General features: G+C 44.2%; 1 long non-coding RNA gene across 3 annotated transcripts in view; it reads right to left on the reverse strand.

Annotated features, from left to right (window-relative positions):
* Nucleotides 1–12,865, reverse strand: part of LOC113242578 (uncharacterized) — a 43,917-nt gene that overhangs the window by 15,140 nt on the left and 15,912 nt on the right. For all 3 annotated transcript variants that reach the window (XR_008960494.1, XR_008960492.1, XR_008960493.1), the window contains exons 5-6: nt 8,839–9,077; nt 6,974–7,156 (exon numbers count right to left, since the gene is read on the reverse strand). This is a non-coding gene — a long non-coding RNA (uncharacterized LOC113242578). The remainder of the gene's footprint in view (nt 1–6,973; nt 7,157–8,838; nt 9,078–12,865) is intronic.

Here is a 12,865-nt window from a genome sequence, read left to right on the forward strand (position 1 = left end):
TAGAGGAGATAAAATGGAATACTAAACAATAGTCAATTTAGTCAAAAGAAGGCAAGAAAGGAGGAAGAAAGGGACAAAGAACAGTCGAGGCAAATCCAAAACAAAGATGGGAGACTTGAATCCAACCATATTAAAAGCTCCAATTAAGATGATAGTAGAAAATTCATAAGAAAACTATAAGTAACAATGACACTGACCACCATTTAACATGTTTTTATTTATTATTTTTTAAAAGATTTGTTTATTTATTTGAGAGAGAGAGAAAATCGAAGTAGGGGAAGGGACAGAGGGAGAGAGAAAGAATTTCAACTAGACCCCATGCCCAGCGCAGAGCCCCGTGCAGGGCTTGATCTCACAAGCCTGAGGTCAGGACCTGAGCCAAAAGGGGCCAACACAACCAACTGAGCCACCCAGGTGCCCCTTTATTTATTTTTAAGTTTATTTGTTTGTTTGTTTATGTACATAATCTCTACACTCAATGTGGGGCTCAAACCCAAACCCCTGAGATCAAGAGTCGTATGCTCTTCGGACTGAGCCAGCCAGGTGCCCCTAACGTATTTTTATTTAGAATAGATCATTGTTATCATATTTTAATGTGTGTTTGTCTCAGTTTCACTTGTCTTACTTGATAATTGACCCCACATAGAAGGAAAAAGTCACTGGTTAATTCTCATCTATGGCTCCATCAGCAAAGTCTCTCAGTTTTGAGTAACAGGGTCAGTGCCCCCATGCTGAGACTGCTGCCATCAGTAGAAATGATTGTTTATTTAACTGATGGATGCTGCCCTCATCAGGGTGCTAGGGACTGAGAAAAACGTGCTCTGGACATAGCAAAGAGATACACTGTGCTTGTATACTCTTTTTTGTCCCCCATACTGACCACTCAGAGTTTCTGGATCTCATGAACACAATAATATAGCAACACTTTTGTAGCAAAGCAAACTGAATTCCTGTGATAAATAATTCTCAGTCCCACACAGGCAGGAGTCTTTAAGAATTTCTGCTTAAATAAGAAGAGAGTTTAATTACAAAGCCATGAGTTATGATGACACTCCCGGCCTCCCCCATCCCATCTTCCAATATCTGGTACCACGGCTGCATACGCAAGTAACCACACTTGTGTTTCCCTCTTGTTCTGAAGGGACAGGAGAGGTCAAAAACTGCACAGCTTGATGTCCTCGGATAACTAGCACTTTTCCTAGAGAGGACCCTTAGCTACAGAGGTTTCAGCTAACAAGTAATTTAACCCTGAGGTGTAAGAGATACTTTCTTAATCAGTTAATGATATGGAAATGGATTTTCTTCCTAGGGCTGTGACATCGGACAACATGTGTGCCATACTAAGCCATCAGCTAGTACCCCAACTTTGAAAAGAAATGGGATTTTTGAGTTATGGTTTTAGTATCCAGGACCCTTCCCTTCTCACACCTCCTTGGCTAGCTCTCTGATCCAAACCACTGCCATCTCTCTCTTACCTGGATTCTTGCAATAATCTCCTCACAGATTACACTGCTTCTACCCCTTCCCCACACACAGAATTCTTAACCCCGGCACAGAGTGAGCCTTTATAAATGTCAAGTCAGATCGTGACACTGCTGGGCTCCGCACTTCACTCGGTCTTTAAGTGGCCTATGAGGTCCCAAAGGGTGTTATATTCCTCTCCCCACAACTGCTCTGACCTCACATCCTACTTCTCCATCCATCCCCTGCTCATTTTGAATACTCCAGCAGCACCAGCCTCTTTGCCACTCTTTGAATGCACTGGACACATTCCCGCCTCAGGGCCTTTGCACAGGGTCGTCCTCGGTTACCCGTATGACTTACGTTCTCACCACTTCAAGTTTTTTTTTAAATGTCTCCCACTCAGAGGCCTACCCTAACTACCTTTCTTAAATTGCAAACCAGCCTTCTGCCCAAGAGCCCCTGATCCTTCTTACCCTGATCTTTTTTCCCCCACATGGCAGTTATCACCTACTGATGACCAAGAATGTTACTATATACCCTGTTGTATAACTTTACATAAAAGTGTAATTTACATGTTTACTTTGTTTTCTTTGTTCTCTAACTAGATTGTAAGACTCATAAGAACAATGATTTTCATCTCTTTTGTTTCCAATGTCTAAAACATGGTCAGATTCAACAAATAAGCATTGAATTTCTAAATGAACAAATGGGAAGATACATTTTCATCAGGGACATGAAGAGCCCTAAATGCTATGGTGAGTGTAGACTTGATCCTGAAGGCAAGGCCAAATGATGAAAAAGATGGGTTAAAAGAACGTCAAATAGGGACCCTTGGGTGGCTTAGCCAGTTAAGCATCTGCCTTCGGCTCAGGTCCTGATCCCAGGGTCCTGGGGTCAAGTCCCGCATTGGGCTCCTTGCTCAGCGAGCAGCCTGTTTCTCCCTCTGCCTGCTGCTCCCCCCACTTGTGCCCCCCTGCCGATAAATAAATAAATAAATAAATAAATACATGAACCTCCAATAAGTGAGAAGATTCCTGACATTGGATCTGGCAATGATTCCTTGAACAAAAAAAGGCAACAAAGGGAAAAAATAAAATTAAAACTTTTGTGCATCAAAGGACACAATCAATAGAGTGAAAAGGCAACACACAGAATAGAAATAAATATTTGCAAATCATACCTCTGATAATGGATTGAGATCCAGAATACACAAAGAGTGCCTACAACTCAACAACTAAAAACCAAACAATCTCATTTAAAAATGGGCAAAGGATTTGAATAGACATTTCACCAAAGAAGATTTATAAATGACCAATAAACACATGAAAAGATACTCAACATCATTGATCATTTCGGAAATGTAATCAGAATGGAAATGGAAATAGAAATCAAAACTAAAATAAGATACTACCTCACACCCTTTAAGATGACTATTATTTAAAAAACAAAAACAAAAACAAAAAAACAAAATCAGAAGACAGCAAGTGTTGGGGCTCCTGGCTGGCTCAGTCAGTAGAGCATATGACTCTTGATCTCAGGGTCGTGAGTTCGAGCTCCACATTGGGTGTGCACCCTACTCAATTAAAAAAAAAGAAAGAAAGAAAGAAAGAAAGAAAGAAAGAAAGAAAGAAAGAAAGAAAACTAAACAAAAAAAAAAAAAAAAAAGGAAAAAGAAAACAGCAGTGTTGGCAAGGATGTTGAGAGACTGGAACCCTTCCACACAGCTGATGGGAATGTAAAATGGTGCAGCCACTATGGAAAACAGTCTGGTTTTTCCTCAAAAAAGTAAAACATAGAGTTACCACATGATCCAGCAATTCTATTTCTGGGTATATACCTAAAAGAATTGAAAGCAGGGATTTGAACAAATATTTGTACACCCATGTTCATAACAGCATTATTCATAATAGCCAAAGGGTAGACACAACCCAAGTAGCCACCAACAGATGTGTGGATAAACAAAATGAGGCATATATGTGCAATGGAATATTATTCAGCCCTCAAAAGGAATGACATTCTTTTTATTTATTTATTTATTTATTTGACAGAGATAGAGACAGCCAGCGAGAGAGGGAACACAAGCAGGGGGAGTGGGAGAGGAAGAAGCAGGCTCATAGCAGAGGAGCCTGATGTGGGGCTCGATCCCATAACGCCGGGATCACTCCCTGAGCCGAAGGCAGACGCTTAACCGCTGTGCCACCCAGGCGCCCCAGGAATGACATTCTGACACATGCCACATGGATGAACCTCAACGACATTATGCTAAGTGAAGTAAGCCAGTCACAAAAGGACAAATCCTATATGGTTCCATTTATATGAAGTACCTAGAGTAGTCAAATTCACAGACACAGAAAGTAGAAGGGTGGTTGTCAGGGGCTGGGGGGAGGGGAAAATGGGGAATTCCTATTTAATGGGTATAGAGTTTCAGTTTAGGTAGATGATAAAAGTTCTGGATATGGATGATGGTGATAGGTGTACAACACTATGAATGCACTTAATGCCTTTGTAGGCTTAAAAATGGTTAAAATGGTAAATTTCATGTTATGTATATTTTACCACAACAAAATACAATAATTAATTTCTTTATTTTTTTATTTTTTCTTTTATTTTTTAAAAGATTTTATTTACTTATTTGCGAGAATGAGAGCGCAAACATGTGAAGGGCAGAGGGAGAAAGAGACTCCCCACCAAGCAGGGAGTCCGACGCAAGACTCGATCCTGGGACTCCAGGACCATGACCTGAGCTGAAGGCAGACACCCAACTGACTGAGCCACCGAGGCACCCCAATTAATTAAAAAAAAAAAGAACTCCAAGATGGTTACCAGTGAGCCCCTACCCCCATCCCCATATTGTACCAGGTTAGTGTGTGTGACCAGCAGAGTATGGCAGAAGTGATGGTACTTCATTTCTGAGATTAGGTCATAAAAGGCTGCAGCTTCCACCGTCATTACTCATTGTAGAGAGTGTCAGCCGCTATTTTAGAAGTCATCCTATGGAAAGGCCACAAGGTGAGGAACTAACGCCTCCTGCTGGTCGCCATGGGAGTAAGCTTGGAAACGGATTCCTTGGGCCAGTAATCCTTCAGGGAACTGCTCTAGCCAACTGCTTGACTGGAATCTCCTGACGCCTTGGGCCAGACCCACTCAGCTAACATAATCCCACTCAGCTAAGCCACTGCCGGATGCCTGACCCTCTGAAACTATGTGAGGTCATAAATGTCTATCATCTTCAGTTGCTAAATTTGGGGGCAATTTGTTACACAGCAGTAGGTAACTAATGAAAGGGATAAGAGGAGGCAGGACAGCCAATTTAGACGCTACTGCCGTATTCCAGTTATAAAGGGGAAAGGATCTGGTCTAGGGCAGAGGCAATGGAGTGAAGAGGATGAAACTCCTTCAACAGGATTCAGGGAGGCAGGACTTGTTACCTGATTGGATGCAGACAGGGATGGGGAGAGGGGATCCAGTAGGATGCCCAGATTTCTGACATGGTTGCCTGGAGAGACAGTGAATCCTCAGGATGTAGACTGACCCCTGATGATTCACCGTCTCCACCACCAACCAAGCTCTAAGCTGTCCTCCCCACAGCACCATGCAGGCAACTCAAGTTCGCCTGCCCTTGCCTGATGCAGGCAGAGTTTATCATTGTCTCTTCTGTGCCCCAATGCATATTTACCTGCTTCCAGTGTTTTGCAATTACTGGTTTTTACTTCTATCACCTCTATTTTATTTTTACCCTTGAGGAAGAAATTTGTCTTTTCCATCTTACATCCCTTGGCCCTAGCACACAGTAAGTGCTCAATACATGTTTGATGGGAAAATGAGGGAACAAAATAATAGCTCCACTCCACCCACCAACACACTGATTGGACTACATGTTCCAAAGATAATTTCCTTATGCCAGCATGTTATACTCCTCCGTCCAGAGTGCCCTTCCCAAGATAACTAAGCATTCCTTCCTACATTCCTGACATGGATTCTCCCAGGATTCCAGCAGCCCAGAATGATCTGCTCTAGCAATGGACCAAGGCAGCCTTTTGGACAGACAAATACGAGTAACAGATCCTGAAGAAAGGTTTGTGGGTGAGAAAGAGAGTGATCTGACCGTCAGAAACCTACATTCCAACCAAAAAGTGGGGGTTTCTTCCTGTCCCCCTTTTTAGATTTAAAATTATAAATCCCATAGCCTAAAAGTTCAAGTACCATGAGATTTAAGGCTTATAGTTCCTTACCCCTTGTATTAGGTCTACTTCTCTTGAACAAATAATTCATTCACTCAACAATATGTAGTGAGTGCCTACTATGTGCTAGAGACATACTAGCTGAGAGGGCAACCTAAGAAGCTGTTCTACTTCCTTCTTTGAAAGTTTCAAAGAATATACAGAGATGGGACTAGGTCACAAGGTCATTTCAGGTGCAAAACCAGCATGCAAACGTTCAATTTATGATATCATCCCAGTTTTGCCCATACATACATGTGCACTCATGTGTCTGTATATGTGTAAATACATGCATTTAATTGCATATGTGCAATTCAACTTTTAATTAATACATACATGTTATGGACTAAATGTTTGTATTCCCCAAAATCCACATGTTGAAACCCCAAATCCCCAGGGTGATGGTGTTTGGAGTGAGGTCTTTGGGAGGATAAAGTCATGAGGGTGGGGCACTCATGATGGAAATAATGGCCTTATTAAAAGAGGCCAGAATCCCACTTCTCTTTCCCAGATGAGGACCCAGCAAGAAGGCTGCCATTTGCAAACCAGACACCAGACACTGAATCTGCCAACCCCTTGACCTCTTCTCAGCTTCCAGAGCTGTAGAAATAAATGTCTGCTGTTTACCGGTCTACGGTAATTTGTTATAGCCCCCTGAGCTGACCAAGATAATAGACATCTGAGAACATAGACATTTTCTCCACGATGGCTCCGAATAGCAGACTTTTCTCCTGAGAAATGACTGTGTACCTCTTCTTTCTATACTAGAAAGCTTCTCACATACTAAATTGTCCAACATTCAGATTTAAACTTTACATTTAAACTCTTAATTAGGCTGAGACTCTCCCGCTAAGCGCATCTTCCGTGTCTTCATAAGCTCGGGACTGGGAACCAGTCTTCCTAGAGCCTGACCAGCTCTCCCTCAGAAAGACACAGGTAAAAAGACAAAAGAGCAAACTAACCTACAAATCCTTCCAAACCTGTGTCTGGAATTTGAGTCCTCAGACATTCCAAGTTCCCTTTTGACTCTAGCACCTCTTACCCCAAAAGCTAGCTGAAGGTGTGAGGAGTCACTGGGTTTGCCAGTCCTGACATTACCACCTTTCTATCTTTGCACACAGTCTCAGAAGCTCATACAACAGGTCACTTATGTCTGCACAGCCTCGACATGAAATCACCACTCCTTTGTCAGGCCCTCCTCTCCAGGCTGACACCAGGATCCCTCACCCCACCAGCGCAGCTGACATCCCCTTATTGCTCTGTGCACCATGGGACACTGGGCCACTCACCTGCCATAGAACTTCAGAGAAGAGGGGCGCCTGGGTGGCACAGTCATTAGGCGTCTGCCTTCGGCTCAGGGCGTGATCCCGGCGTTATGGGATCGAGCCCCACATCGGGCTCCTCCGCTAGGAGCCTGCTTCTTCCTCTCCCACTCCTCTGCTTGTGTTCCCTCTCTCGCTGGCTGTCTCTCTCTGTCAAATAAATAAATAAAATCTTTAAAAAAAAAAAAAAGAACTTCAGAGAAGAACACCAAAATTTCCTCACATCCCTGATGCTGCCATACGGTTACCCAGTCTGGGTCCCTCCCTCCCTCCCTGCCACCACCGCCACTGCCGCCTTTGTCGTCGTCGTCGTCTTCTTCTTCTCATTATCATTATTATCATTATTATTTTACCAGCAAAATGAGTTTATTCAGGAAGTTCCCTGACTTCTTAAACCACTTCTTCCACTCAGTTTAGGGATTCTTCATAGTACTAGCCAAAATGTTCTCCTGATGCCTTGTAACCTTTTTTAATTTGTTTATTTTTATTTTATTTATTATTATTATCTTTTAAAGATTTTATTTATTTGTTTGATAGAGAGAGAAAGAGCACAAGCAGGGGGAGAGGCAGAGGCAGAGGGAGAAGCAGGATCCCTGCTGAGCAGCGAGACTGACACGGGGCTCGATCCCAGGACCCTGGGATCATGACCTGAGCCGAAGGCAGATACTTAACCCACTGAGCCACTCAGGTGCCCCTATTTATTTATTTTTAGATGCCCTCTTTATTTATTTTTTAAGTAAATTCTACCCCTAAGGTGGGGCTCAAACTCACAACCCCAAGAGAGTCACGTGCTGTACTGACTGAGCCAGCCATGTGCCCTTGTAACCTTTTAAAGCAGAATGCCTGGCCTACATTTTGTAGGCCTCTCAGGCTGAGGCCCTCTGGTCCGGAAGACAGACAGAACACTACCTAGGGCCTGTAGGATGCGGATGGCCTTTCTCAGAACCCAGGCCCCTTATGTATTTGGATGAACTTAAATCCTTTGTGGACCCCACTGGAAACCGTGAGGCTGTGCAACTCCCTGGCCTTTGTGAGTTCTGAGGTTAAGAAGGTCTAGGGGTCTCTCCGTCCCCTGGTAGCCAGGCTATCGGTATGAGCAGAGTCGGTATGAGCACTGGGGCTTCCTAGCTGTCTTCTCTACATCTGGCTTCTCAGGACCACCAACCCCAACATTCCCAGCCTTCTCACCACTGCAGCCATCCCGACCCCATCCGGGGTTCTTGGTGAGCCTCGCCTCTCTGGCAACATTTTATTGACACCAAATAGAGTTATTGCCCAATTTGATTGCTTTTTCATTTATTTTAAGTAATCTTTACACCCAACGTGGGGCTCGAACTCACCACCCCAAGATTAAGAGTCACATGCCTTCCTGACTGAGCTAGCCAGGTGCTCCCAATTTGATTGTTTAAAAAAAACAAAGAGGAAAAGATTTCTAGTTCCTAAACATGTTCCCTTTTGTATGCTACACACGTGGGGCAGCACGCCCTCGCCCCACCCCAGCAACCTTAGTAAGAGCAAAAGCAATGGCTGGGCCATTGCCTGTTACTGGAGTTTCGGGCTGAGACAAATTATTGTTATTACCAGGTTATAAACCCTAAAAAAAAATCCCATAATAGAAATGCTAACAGCTCATTAACTATAATGAGTGCCATTGCATAGGACGCGTTCCGGCAGAGGGACGGCAACTGTGTTAACTGGTCTTTCAGCAGCTGGAAGACCAGGCAGGAAGGTCCCTCACGTCGGACCGACCGCTCTGCGGTTGTGCGCGACTCCTCCCAGTTCCCAGATCAGGCCGGGCAAAACCCAGTTTATTTCCACGACCTGACTCGTACCTTGGGAGCATTTGCAGGACAGCTGACAAAGAGGGGAAGTCAGCCACCGGCATCAGCAGACGTGAGATCATTAGGCTCAGACATCGGTGGCAGGCAGGGCCTGTTATCGCAAACAAGCTGTTTGCTCGCAGTTTGAATCTATTTCTGGAAACTGTTTACCTAAATGAAATTACTTATCCACTGGGGCATGGTTCAAAGCTCAAAAGATAAGTGCAGTCGGCTGCTAAAAAGATGCAGGCCTGGGAAAACAAGGGGAAAAGAACAAAGTTAGATTAATCCTAGGAAAAAAGACTCAATGCCGTAAAAATTACATGGCATTCTTTGAGACCGTCAATTAATTTGAATTCCAAAAGTTCAAAGCCACTATTTAAGGGAACTAATTAATAGCTAATATTCTCCCCAGAGTGATCTCCTAGAAGGTTTGCGAGAGCCAGTGCACGGAGGGGCTGACTGTTCTGTCTCCCATTGGTCGATACAGGTAACACCGGACTGGGTCCCTGGAGCGCAAGCCTGGGAATTCCCACGCCTGGAATATTAATGACACTTAGTATGTCCTACTCAGACCCCTCCTGAACTTCAGCTACTATTTCTCAGGGCCTTTGGCTCCCTGAGGTCACCTTTGAATTATGCTCTGTTGAAAACTGGACCCTAAGGTCCAAATTAGAATCTAATCTTATAGATTCTATTACAATCGTTCTTCTCACCAGCTACTCTGGGGGAAAGTTCTTATTTGACTTTTTAACCTTAGGTGCCGAGTGTTGAGTTCATCTTATGCCTCGGTTTATGGCACATCATTATCACTGGTCCACACCTGTTCCCTCTCTTTAATTTTTGTAAATTCCCTTTTGATCTCCCTGCTCACCCCTATCCTCCTCTCCTCCCACCCACAGGCAGCGAGCCTAAGCTACTTAGTGTTTATTTTGTTTGCTTAGATATTGGGATATTGTTGTTTGGTGTTCATATATTTTTCTTTTTGCTCCTAATCCTCTTACCCAGATTTTCAGTCTGGTCTTTGTCCATTTGCATTTTCATTGTTTGCACATTTGAAGTGATCTCAGAGATAGGGTCTTTGTGTTCTAATATTTTACTTTTCCTATCATGGGACTTTTTTTCTAGTCTTTGATCGTCTTTTTTTTCTTATCTCCCTGCACCCCCAGCAGGTGATCCCTGCTAACAGCATGGACAGCATCTGTCCGCACACATTTCTCCAGGGTCATTCAAACCCCTGAGCTAGTGAACACGTGGCTGTGTGTGGATGTGTGTGTGTGTGTGTGTGTGAGAGAGAGAGAGAGAGAGAGAGAGAGAGATCTACTTTAATGAAAAGGGATTCAAAATCCATCTCTCTGCAGGTTGCTTTTCTCCTTTAAGAATACGTTGTGGTCATCTTTCCAGGTTAGTAGATGCAGCTATAATGCATTCTTTTTAGTAGTTGCATAATAGTCCATGGTAGAGGTGTTCAATGATTCATTCAACCATTCCTTACTGATGGGCATTTCAGGTGTGCTCCGTTTTTTATGACTACGAACAAAGCTGCAAGGAATATTTGTGTGCATGAATCCATCCATAGGGCTGCTTTTATTTCTACAGGGTCGATTCCTGGGAATATGCATGTGTTTTTACTTATATAAATGGTATTCGGTTATATACCACATTCTTTTTCTTACTTTTTTCCTATGCTCTGTGTTTTTGAGATCTATCGGTGTTGTAATTTGCAGGCCTACTCTGTTGATTCTAAAGGCTGCCTAATTCTCCATGGTGGGCCCCCATTTCCCTTTAGATATCACTCTCCAGCTGATTGAACATAACAGCAGCACAACGTAGAAGTACTTCTAAAACACTACTGAGAAATTAATAGAAAAGAAATAATTCCAGCTTTTTCAAACTCTTAATACATTTGACTTTGTAAAATTGTTTTGACCAACCAGGGGCACAGAGAGCAAGGGGAGATTGCAAGGGTCTGGGGGGTGGTTTTCATTTGTTAAGAATCTATTTATCAGGCACTTTATAAAAGTCCTATTTAGAGGTGATATTTTACCCACTGATCAGATGAGGAAACCGAGGGATAGAAAGGTTAAGTGCCTCACATGAGGTGGGGCTGGGATTCAAAGGCACGTCTATGGAGCTCCAGAGCCGCAGCCCCTCCCACTTCTCCTTGTGAGTTTCAACCCAGATAACTTCTTGCTTTTTATTTTTATTTTTTAAAAGATTTTATTTATTTACTTGACAGAGATAGAGACAGCCAGCGAGAGAGGGAACACAAGCAGGGGGAGTGGGAGAGGAAGAAGCAGGCTCCCAGCGGAGGAGCCTGATGTGGGGCTCGATCCCATAACGCCGGGATCACGCCCTGAGCCGAAGGCAGACGCTTAACCGCTGTGCCACCCGGGCGCCCCAACTTCTTGCTTTTTAGACCCATAGTGGCAAGGAGGGTCGGGGGAGGCACATAATGTACCATAAGACTTTCCATCTGTAGTTTTATCCAAGGATTCAGAGAACACTGAAAATTGACATTTTCCCAACAAAAATTAATGGTTTTAAAATAATTTTCCAAGAAACTCTAAAAGTCTAGCACAAGTATAGAGCTTTTGTGGGAAGACGCTAGCGGTAGCAGGAACAGCATGATCGGGGCTGAATTCAGAGCTCTCCTGGATGGGTCAAGAGGCAGGCCCAACTAGCAGAAGAGAAGGCGTCGGGGAGTCCTGTCAGACAGGGTCAGATTGTCAGGCTACTGCAGAGCGTGGAGGACTATGAAGTGAAGGCTCCCGAACGTGAGCAGATTTCTGCCTCGGGTCCTGGACTGTCACGGGGTTTCTGCCTGACACTGAGCTTTCTCTTCCCAAACACATGGGACTGAATGGGTAACATGCTGTGGTCAGTGTGGGTAGAGTCTAAAGGATGAGATGATTACAGGAAGGGAAGCAAAGACTGTTGACTGTTTGCCCAATTTTCTACCCCAGGATCTAAAGTCAAAACAGAGGCTCTGCGATCGCTTAAATTTTTTCAAGTGAACTGAGGCCCAGCACCTCAACAGCTCGGGTTGCTGGGTCATTGTCCTAGTGACACACGTGTCCACAGCCGCGGTCAGTGACAGTTGCAGTAGAACTGGCAGGGTGCGCTCTGCATGGAGTGTGATGCTGGTGAGAAGATGGCAGGTAGGAAAGAAGGAAGCATGCAAGAGCGCTCGAAGGTTTCTTCCTTCGCCAGTGAGGTGATGATGGAGTCAGAAAGTCAGAAAGAACAAAGCTGAAGTTTAGAAAATGAATTTAGGGGCGTCTGGCCCAGTCAGTACAGCATCTGACTCTTGATCTCAGGGTTGTGAGTTCGAGCCCCATGTTGGGTGTAGAGATTACAAAAAAAAAAAAAAAAACGGAAAAAGAAAAGAAAATAGATTTAGGATTGAGCTTGAAGTACCACTGGCCGTTCAGCTAGATATCCTGCAGCCACCCAGGAGAGCCTTCTGGGCTGAGATAGCCCAGGAGAAAAAGGTGTGCAGGTCAGAGACCAGGCTGAAATGCTGGGGAAATCCATCTGAGGGGAGAACAGCTTCTGGACTGTTGCAAACACCACCCGCCCTTCCTGGAATACGCTTTCTGTTCTCTCAGCCTGGATCTCTGAAAATCCAGCCCACACAACACCTCATTCTGGACCGTTTGCTAAACCCCAGTCTGTGTCAGGTTCTCCACAGGCCCCTCATCACTGCCATGGTCACACCACGTTGCGATTCTGTAACAACCTGTGATCCTACCGTGTGTGAGGTCAGGGATGTGGTCCGTTATCTCTGTGTGGCACGGACAAGGCACAGTATAAATATTGGCCACGTGAGCAAATGAAGGAACGGAGGGTCTGTGAAGAAGACAGAGAAGGAGCTGTCGGAAAAAGGAAGACAATCAGGAGAGACTAGTTTTGTGGAATCCAAAAGGAGTAACTTCCAAGGAAGATGATTAAACCATATAAAATGCAGCGACAGAATGAAGGAGAACAAGAAGGAGCGCTGGAGTGGGAATCAGGTGGTCTGTGGACTTGAACGAGG

The sequence above is a fragment of the Ursus arctos genome, unplaced genomic scaffold (assembly GCF_023065955.2).
Source record: "Ursus arctos isolate Adak ecotype North America unplaced genomic scaffold, UrsArc2.0 scaffold_2, whole genome shotgun sequence".
In the NCBI taxonomy this organism is placed as follows: Eukaryota; Metazoa; Chordata; class Mammalia; order Carnivora; family Ursidae; genus Ursus; species Ursus arctos.